Source organism: Stylophora pistillata, chromosome 4 (assembly GCF_964205215.1).
Source record: "Stylophora pistillata chromosome 4, jaStyPist1.2, whole genome shotgun sequence".
NCBI classification, from domain to species: Eukaryota; Metazoa; Cnidaria; class Anthozoa; order Scleractinia; family Pocilloporidae; genus Stylophora; species Stylophora pistillata.
This window is the reverse complement of record NC_142522.1, coordinates 33438452-33449204: the sequence shown is the minus strand read 5'-3', so window position 1 is coordinate 33449204 and position 10753 is coordinate 33438452. Positions and strand designations below refer to the sequence as shown.

Below are 10753 nucleotides of genomic sequence, written 5' to 3'. Positions count from 1 at the left end.
TCTAAACTAAAGTCGTCATAGTTCTAAACTAAAGTCTAGTCTTTCCGAGCGTTTAAATTTCTTGCTCGTATGCTAATCGAAGCTTCGACAAATCCCTCGTGTGTTCTGAAGCTGTTGCGCCATTGTTCAAAAATGGCCATATAGGGTCATTTCTCGCCTGTCTAACAAAGCCTATTGTTATCAAATTTGAGCCGCTTTTCTCGATACGTAATTGAACAGAGAATCGAACAGATGCAGGTTAAAGAAACGGTGTTCCTTGGTGTAGTCATTGATGAACATCTAACTTGGAAACCGCACATTTCTCAAGTGGCTTGTAAAATCTCGAAATCAATAGGAGTCATTGATAGAGCAAGATTTTTTCTACCTAAACCATGTCTAAAAACTCTTTACTTTTGTTTAGTTTATCCATATCTTCATTATTGTATCATTGTCTTGGGATTTACGTACAAAACTAATCTTCGCCGTCTTGTCTCTTTACAAAAGCGAGTTATCAGAATTATTTCTAAATTAACTTTCGATTCTCATACAGACCCTATCTTCAAAGAATTATAACTACTAAAACTCTTCGATATTAGACAACTAGAATTGGGTAAACTTATGTTTTCTTTTAACCATTCCCTTCTACCTCCAAAGTTCAACAATTATTTTTCTTTAAACAAACAAGTCCATAGCTATGCCACTAGATAAGTGAACGCTTTTCACGCTTCCTTTTTGTAGAACTAACCTTCGAAAATTTTCTTTCAGTTTCCAAGGACCTACTTATTATAACTCTTTAGAAAATGATATTAAAGAATCTAATTCTCTCCAAAAAAATTTATGTGAATTATTAGCTTAAAAATTATTTTAGTAATTACTTATCGTTCTTCATTGTGATGAAATTTTGTGGGCCGAGGCCAGGAACGTGTTCGATAATTGAGTCAGTTTGCTAGACATAACGTCTCGTAGTCACGTTCGACGCACTAAAAACTACTATAAAACGAATACAAGAATTGTAAAAACGTGTAAAATGGTATATAAAAAGTCACTTGTAAAAATGTAGCGGAATTCCAAATCGATTTCGATCAATTACGATCCTCATCAGTAGTACTCCGCCATGTTCAAAATACTCATAAATAATTGTTCATATAAGTGACTCTGAAATGTCCACACTTCTTCCAGGCTTCATGTAAGCGGTCATGATGTATCAATCACAGCTCGTGGGATTTGAAAAAAGTTCCATTCGTTCCAAACGAATGGAACTTTTTTCAAATCCCACGAGCTGTGATTGATACATCATGACCGCTTACATGAAGCCTGGAAGAAGTGTGGACATTTCAGAGTCACTTATATGAACAATTATTTATGAGTATTTTGAACATGGCGGAGTACTACTGATGAGGATCGTAATTGATCGAAATCGATTTGGAATTCCGCTACATTTTTACAAGTGACTTTTTATATACCATTTTACACGTTTTTACAATTCTTGTATTCGTTTTATAGTAGTTTTTAGTGCGTCGAACGTGACTACGAGACGTTATGTCTAGCAAACTGACTCAAATATCGTTCTTCACATATTTGATATTATCTTTAAACACATTGTTACATACTTAAGCATACTTAACCATTCTTTATATTTTGGTAACTCAGTCTACGAAATTAGTCAACCTATATTTGCCTTCATTGTATTTTACCTTCGATACTGGCCTTACTGTTACTGTTTATTATTATTTTTTTTTTACTCTAAGGGAGCCCAATATCTATAAGCACTATGGTTTCTCTTTGGGCTTCCTCGCCACTTTTATTTGTTTTTGTGTGACTGTGTTGTTTTTATCGTTATTTGCATTTTGTGGTGAAAATATTATTTGTATTTTGTGATAAATAAATAAAACTTTGTACACTTAGTAGACAATGGTTCGTTTGTTCACGAAAAATTGTGGACTTGGAATGAAAACAATTTGCATGGAAGGCTATCATTCCACAGAAGAACTCAGATGAAACGTTGCAAATGCCCGTGCCTATATTACTCCAACACCACTGCTAGTTTTCATCCATTGCTAGGTGACTTAGTGTTTAAATTAAACCCTGGCCCAATGACTGACAGAATACCTACCATTGTGTCCAAACCGAGGGACAATAGTTATTGTTCCGGAAAGACTAAAGACCCAGCGAACCTTTGACAAATTCCCAAGACAACTACAAACACCAAACAACATGTTTCTGTACCTATTGATTTCTGCTTGATAAAGACAAGTTCAATAATTAACAAAGCACTTGCTGTAAAAGACTACAATGTTGAACATAATATAGATATTCTCGCAATAACTGAAACTTGGCTGGAGACAACGATCAGTTCTAGTCTAGTTCTCGATTCTTGACTTAGAATAGCCTCTATTGTGTTATCTTCGTTCTTCACAATAGAGGCTATTCTTATTCAATGACATGTAAATGAGTGGTACTAGGGTATTCTGCAGTTTAGCCCTAATCGATAAATATGACAAAACCTTAAAGGATATCCTAGATATCCATGCACCGACTAAACAGCGTACGATTACACTTCGACCAGCAGCTGCGTGTTGCAGAATTCTCCGCTGCGTTAAGGAAAATCTCTGCGTTCCGCTCGTTCAGCAATCAGTAGGACTGTATCTTTCTGGTTTATCAAGTTTATTTACGATCCGCATTCGCCTCTACAATATCCGTACAATCTACGTTCAATCGATCTCAATGTCTATTCCGAATGCCCTCAATTGAGTTTGACTAATGGTCGTGGGTCGTGGGTACAAGTCGTGGGTCGTGGGTGTGGGTGTGGGTGTGGGTAAAAGTCGTGGGTGTGGGTAATACATAACAATTAATGGTTAAGAGCTCATATTTAAAAATGTTAATAGTAGCACTACTGATAATCAATTAGTGTTATTTTTGTAGGGGAAAAGGGTTTTTTCGTGATCGTGAAGGGCCCTTTGGCTGGTTTTAAACGTGATTTGGTTCTATCGCCGTGAACGTTGAATCGACTTTTCTTCATGGAAATTGCGAAATGACTGGCTTTTTTCGCGAAAAGTGACTTGAACCGTTGTTATTCTTCTTTTAAATTTATCTTGTAAGCGTCTCAAAACAAGACGGAAAACATGGCTGTCATTAGTTACCGTGAAATAATGGAATACTTCTCGACAAACAATGAAACTTATGTTTCTTGAGTACGTCACATTTCGCAACTCTGCAGAGTCTGGTCTTTGTCAGATAAGAAATGAATCGTTTAAAAATTGAAATTATTAGAACCTCTTTATTTATTAATTTACTTATTTCAATAATTCTTCATATCTAGTTTATTTTATGATTTAGAAAAGGACCTGGCCAGTTAAATGGACGAAGAAAAATTTTAAGATTGTACTAATTGGTTCTTCGTTTAATTTCTTGTCACCGAGCCAGTTGTCGTGACCAATTTAACATTGGCTTGCGATTTCCGGTTGTCGATTGTACCGCACACTGGATACCAGAGGTTTTATATTTTCGTGTCTTGGAAAAACCTTGGAGCCAACATCTCCGGACCTGCAACTAACGTTGCAACGTTGCCATCTATATATCGGCTTATCTTGCAACAGTTCGCTGTTTCACTTCATTTTGTTTCTTAGATGCGAGGTAGATGGTAAGCGATACGGAGATAAAGCATTCGGCTCTTTGACTGAATGTCATAGATCAATACAAGCTTTATTTCCCCTGACCAGCAGAGGGATATACTTTTACTTTTGAAACTTCATTTATTTTTAACCGGCACTGAAAGCACAATTTAATTTTAATTCAAGAACACAGCCAATAGCCGTGTTTCTGATCCTTTAAGCTTCTTTCATGTTCTGAAAACGTTGTTCTTTTAAGTTTAACACTTCACTCTTTTCAGTGTAAGATTATTTTTGTGTGTGTTGATCAAGCGTTTTACCTGAACAAAACTCCTCAAACTCTTTGGAATGACCCTCATTTTAAGAGATTACATCATCCTGCATATAATGGCTTTGTCTTTGGTTTCACTTTTCTTTTTGGGTGAAATTAATTAATTCTGTTGGATGAAATCAGTGAAATATTAGGCTCACTAAACCGAGCTGATACAATGACAAGGGTTGTATAATATTTATGTATTATTATAACTAATATTTTAAATGATTATTGTTATTGTTAAGTATTAATCACACCCACTACTTTTACCCACACCCACACCCACGACCCACGACTTGTACCCACGACCCACGACTCACGACTCACGACCCACGACCCACGACCATTAGTCAAACTCCCCTCAATTACAACATGTTATCTCTATTTATCACAACGGAAATACACACCTAGTTACGTAAATCCGAGATTCACGATAGCTGTGGTTACACTCACCTCCTTCCCGAGGTAACCCAGTGGGTAATAACCTTGGGTTGGGATGGGTTTGGGTTTCCGGTCAGGTTTAATCCTCCGGTTACATCGCAAATAATTACCCGAGGTAAACTTTTGAACATGGTGAATCGTTTAGAATGTACATATCCTGATATATTTTGAGCTTGTCAGCTCTCCGATTGTCGCAGTTCGATGTAGTACACGAATTGACCGCCATCTTGAAATTAACATTACACTGCTGACCACTTCCAACGGTAAGCTTTAATGTTGCAAGCATCCATAAACGTCATCGTTAATAGGCCGACTACCATCTATTTTCATATGATCTTCAAGAGGCCAAAAGGAGGAACAACCTTCATTCTGCAACGGGCCATACTTGATGCCGCGTGTCTTGAATTTGGTACTTGCGAAGATATTTGCCGCGATTTCAGCGCAACACCACAAAAATGCCCAGCATGTGCTGCGGTTTCCGGATTTACTATTTTCTTCCATCCGACTGGTTGAACTACTCTTGTAGTTAGATAAACCACTGCTAAACCCTACGACTTGGTTCGGGAAACGTCATGGGTAATTCTTTTGTTCCTTTTGATGTATCCATAACGATTTCCCATGGGCAGTTTCACTGTGGGAATAGAGGTCACACACAAAAACAGACTTCCCATGGCTAAAGTCTCACTTTCCCGTGGGCAGAAGGTCTAGTTTCACCACAGGTAATGCTTATTTGCGCTTTACTAAGCCATTTTCCAGTCGCACAGCTTGACTAGCGTCCTTATACCCAGACTAATCCAATTAGCCCCTAGCAATTAAACCCACACCCACTATTTGCGGAGCACGTGTCACGTATTTCTATGTGTCACAGGATGTTCCAGCCCAAACGTACGCCTTAAATTCCTCTAGATAATTCACTTGCGTGTATAAGCTAACATTCTACCCATTATTTATTTTATCTATTTGTTTTTTTCGCTATTATTGATTGTGCAATAACACGTTTCACAACATCAAAGAATGAGAACATCAAAGAGGCAAAGAGAAAACGCCGCAGAAGGCTTGAGCGCCGCTGGCGCGCATCTGGACTGCACATAAATAAAGGCTGATAGTTTCTAAAGAAACTGTTTGGGGCTGCGTCGGTGGGGGTAACGAAATAATTTGAATCTATTAACAAAGTTGAAATGGTAAATTGGGCACCGTTACGATTGTAAAAGCTGACGTTTCGAGCGTTAGCCCTTCGTCCGGGAGCGAATAGAGGAATTGTGGGTTGTGTGTGCTTTTAAAGGCAGGAAATGGAGCTACGATATTGGTGGGAACATGGCAACGAGAAAAACACGAATAAATTAGTGGAATGAAAAGTGTTCGTTAAAGTGCACCTGACCCCTAAATTTTTTTTTCGTTCAAAAAATCTTCATGCTTTGGTGAGTATCTCTCCAAAAGAATTTTTTGATTTGGTCAAATCCTTGAATTTTTGTGGCCCGTTCAAGTACGGAAGATCGTATGAAAATCACCGCCATTTTGGCTCACGACCGCGTTTCAAGGATCAAGAGTCTGGCGACTAATGTGACGTCACTTCGACAACCCAACAATCTGTATTTCGCGCCATTTTGCACAGTTCACTTGTTATGTTTGGAAGGTTAGATCGATATTGGTCGCAAATATGCCGCACAGATGTGTTGTTGGAGGTTGTAGTAATGTCAGAAGCTTAGAGAATGGAATAGCGCTCCATACGACATCGTTTTACGGCGATGAGCGTCCAGAGGCGAAGAAACGAAGGAAGAGATGGATAGATTTTATGAGACTGAAACGTGCTAAATGGGAGCCATCGAAGAGTTCTGTAATATGCTTGAAGCATTTCGAGCCAGATGATTTTGTTCGAAACTACACGTTGAAGGACCAAAAAACTCTATCAAATCCGTATTTAGAGCGAGACAGCTTCGGAATTACCGCTTTTCCGACAGTTCATACTGAAGTACATGTAACAGAGGACGAACAACCCCTGAGTAATCGAGGCAAAAGAATGGTGGTGGTTTCCCTTAGACTCTCAACAAAGTCAATACACGGACGACAAAAGCCACTTTTCAAACATTGGGATATTTTTTATGCGTCAGTTTTCAAACGAGACTATTTCGAACTTCATAACTTGAAAATCTAGGTGCGATATGTTTTGGTAAACTCGAAAAGGAATCACACCAACCAGCAGTAAATATTGCTAACCTTTCTTCGCTTCCTGTCTGCCGATACCTTTTCTTCCCTTTGGTTTTGAACTTGTCCGCAGCTAATCTCAGACTCCACCTCTGAAGACAAACGGGATGAAATCCTGGGTGTTCAGTGATACAGGCCAGGTGAACATCAGGGGCAAGATCTTGTATGACAAAGTCACTCTTGATCGATTCTTCGCAGCCTTCCAGTTCACAACAACAATAACATTCCCTGATGTTTTGTAACAAAGCGACATTGCAATTTCCACACTTGCACCTAAAGTTCAGCAAATTTATGTTAGCAGAAAAATCATCCAAGAAATACGTACACAATAGTGCCAGAAGCAATCGTGCCAACACATGTAATGCATAACCAAAGCTCACGCGATTATGTATATAAGGGAGAAACCCGCGAATCTCACCATTCCTTCAGTTCTACATTGCCCCGTAACCGGTCCTTAAGGCTTCGTTCGAGTTCTTCGTTAGCCTTCATTTCTTCTTGGTATTTTTCTATCCATTCTGCATCAGCCAGTGGCTCGTCAGTATAAGCAGCATCGTCATCGCTTGAATCGCTCGAAGTTTCTGGTGATAATGGTGAAACGCGGGATGACTGCCCTTCGTCTTAAAGTTCGTATCCAGCGATAAAATTCATTTCCGAGTCGTCTGAGTCGAAGCTCGTCTCCATGTCCGATGATTCGGAAGTCATTGTAATTTTCACTTGAATTTCACAGGCTACGAAGACCAAATAGAATGAATCTCTTGCTAGAAAGGCTTTCGCAGATCGACGACTGGCTGAGAATTCCTTCAGCGTCTTCTCGAAGTGACGTCACAAGTTACTCTGCCCAGATCCCCATTTACGTGGTCGTGGTCCATTCAGATCTCGACTTCAACAGGCCATAAAAAATTGAGGATTTAACCAAATCCAACAATTTTTTCGAGGAAATACTCACCAAAGCATAAAGATTTTTTTAAGTGAAAAAAATTTAGGGGTCAGGCGCACTTTAATACCTGTGGGATTCTAAGCAACATTTTGCCCTATGTTGCTTAGAATGATTAGGTAAATTAAAATGTCTAGCGACTGGTTTCGATGTGTCCTTGTCATTCCTCTCCACGTCGCGAAGGTGTTCTCGGAATCGGTCACCTAGTCTTCTGCCTGTTTCGCCTATGTAAATTTTTTTTTTTTTAAGCACAATTCCTCTATTCGCCCCGACGAAGGGCTAACGCTCGAAACGTCAGCTTTTATAATCGTAACGGTGGCCAATTTACCATTTCAACTTTGCTGATATATACAAATTATTAGACTGCACATGGACAGACAATTATATGTACAACAATGCAAAAAGTTTTAACTCGTCCTTTTATCTTTGGACTATTTGGGGGTAGACTGATTCCTTTACAGCCACCCTTATCGACCTTATCGGCTGGCAAACCAACGCCGAAGCTGCTAAAGAAGCTGCCCGAGTGTGCAGTCCAATGGTATATTCTTCATGGCTGAATGATATGAATTATGTACCGGCATCCAGGCCATCTTGTTTTTGCGTTACACAGGTCAGCAGACTTAATGATTATTACCACACGTGCTCACATGCCATGCCTACCGCATACCGAATTACATGCGAGTAACGTGGACTCTCTAACGCTCAGAATAAAGGAACATCAAATACATTTTTTAACACGTTTTTCTGCGCTCCCATATTCCCCCTCCCTCCCTCCCTCCCTCCCCCACTCCCTCTCCCCTCCCTCCCTCCCTCCCGGCTTAGGAAGGTGATGCCCGTGGTATTACAATCCATGCTATGCGGTCGAAAATCTCACTCTTTGGCAGAAAATCATCACTTTGGGAGCTCTGTTGTTGACAAAAACAAACGTTCACAACCCAGAGGTCGTCTATATGGTGGTACCATTCCGCTCTTTTGTCGTCTGCATGGAATTCAGCCATGAAGTACAAACTCCTTCTGTAGGTATTCATGGCTGCTAACTTGAAAATGGTGCGGTTCTCAAAAGAGACCTTTAAGCAGCTTGTAATAATGGCATTGCCTTCCTTTGGTCCTTTTCTCCGCTACTCAAACGAGTTACTCCGGCGCACAGTTTACGGTCTGCGCCTTCCCTGCACACTGTATATGAAGCAAAACCGATGGATCTTACACCCTTTCCGAGGGTCTCCCAGGGGTTTTGGGGAACAAGGGAACACTGGCAAAATATTGAAGGGCACACGGGAACATAAGCCTATTTTTAGGGAACAGGGGAACAAAACTGTACAAATTAGAGGAGAAAATATTGTCATATAAGAAATGCCCAGCCTCATTACCCAAGGGGGAACTCTGATTTAAGGTATCCAGAAGGTATCCGGACAACTCGCCCCCTGGACAATTAGCCCCAGACGATTAGCCCCCAGTCTTTGGACGATTAGCCCCCTGTCTCTGGACTATTAGCCCCCAACCCACCATCCTTGAAATAAACTATGCTCTTGCTGTTTGCTTTACGAACATTTCCCTATCATGTATTTTGAAATAAACAATGTTCTTGTTATTTGCTTCTTACGAACGTTTCTCTGCCGTGCGTGTCGAGTTATAAAGTATATTTTACAAAAGTGAACTGTGTTTCTTCTGTTTAGATATTTTACGAATGTTTCTTCATTATGTTGTTTTTTTCGAGAACTTAAATAGGAAAGGAAAGAAACCAGGAACGAAACTTCGAAACTTTAACTTATTGGCGACTCGGTCCATTACTATTTGCCATTTACATCAACGATCTACCCAAGGTCCTTCGGAACACTACGGTCACCTTATTCGCTGATGACACTGCTATCTACTGCTCTTCTCAATCAGCCCGTGACCTACAGACCATGTTGAATCAGGATCTGGACAGGTTAGCTCAGTGGCTCTACGAGCATAAACTTACACTAAATATCTCGAAGTCTAAATTCATGCTCATTGGCGGTCCAAGGAAACTTAACACCTTAGAAGAATTCACATTAATAATCAAGGAGAAGGAGTTAGACAGAGTCAATTCGTTCAAGTATCTGGGCGTAATTATCAATGAGAATCTGACTTGGACTGATCACGTGGATTACATTAAGACCAAAGTGTCTCAGAGGCTTGGCGTTTTACAGAGAATAAAACATCTTATGCCAAGAAATACAAGGGAACTCTTTGTAAAAGCCATGGTGCTGCCAATCCTTGATTATGCTGATGTGACTTGGGGGGATAAATCTAACACCACTCTGATGAACAAGATCCAATTACTCCAGAATAAAGCAGCTAAATTAATTTTAGATATGCCAAAGCATTCATCAGCAACAGAAGCTCTTGATCTACTTGGTTGGGATACATTGGAAAAAAGACGAAGATCTCATCGTCTATTTTTGGTTTTTAAGTCCTTGAATGGACTAATTGATTGGAATTTTAATTTTAATCATTTTAAAGACATGCATGATTATAACACTCGTTTTAATAACAACATTTGTAAACCACAATCAAAGCGTACATGGGGTCAGCATCGGTTTGTTTGTCATGCAGTAGATGACTGGAACGCTCTCCCAGACGGCATTAGGAACATTTCCGATTTTTCAGTTTTTAGACGTCTTGTTACAAATATGTAGTCTCTTCTATTGATTATGCCCTTTTATCCTTTTCTTGATAACCATATTTATATTTTCTGTTATCCTTACGTTAGATTTATGCAGGGCCTCACTGAAAACCACACTTTGTGACGTGGGCTCCCTGTCAAAAGATCTTACTTACTTACTGACTACTTGTTAATGTCAGAAGGGGTTTAATTTATTTCAAACTCGCCACGCGCATTGTGCGAACTTTTACTAATTATTTATTTGTTTATTGAAAACCCATGCGCAATGTGCGAACGTTTATTTACTCATTGTTCTTTGCTTATTTCAAACCCCTGCGCAAGGTGCGAAAATTTATTCATTGTTGTTTATTTCAAAGCCACGCAAAATGCACAAACTTTTACTAATTGGTATTTCATTGTTTATTTCAAACCCACGCGCAATGTGCGAACTTATGTAAATTTGACGTGAGACATTTCATTCATTCCAATTCAGTGCTCATTGTTTTCTTAAATTAACGATTCCTCCAATCAAATGGCGTGTTTCGTTCGGAGGCAAAATCTTGATCCTTGGGATGTGCATTAAAGAGATCCTTCAATTGTGGATACTCGTACTAGCTTATTCATCAACAACTGATCACAGCTGCCCCTGT

At 39.5% G+C, this 10753-nt stretch overlaps 1 pseudogene; it reads right to left on the bottom strand.

Annotated features, from left to right (window-relative positions):
• Positions 1 to 6265: 6265 nt before the first annotated feature.
• On the bottom strand, positions 6266 to 7307 carry LOC111320917 (uncharacterized; annotated as a pseudogene).
• Between the last annotated feature and the right edge of the window lie 3446 nt (positions 7308 to 10753).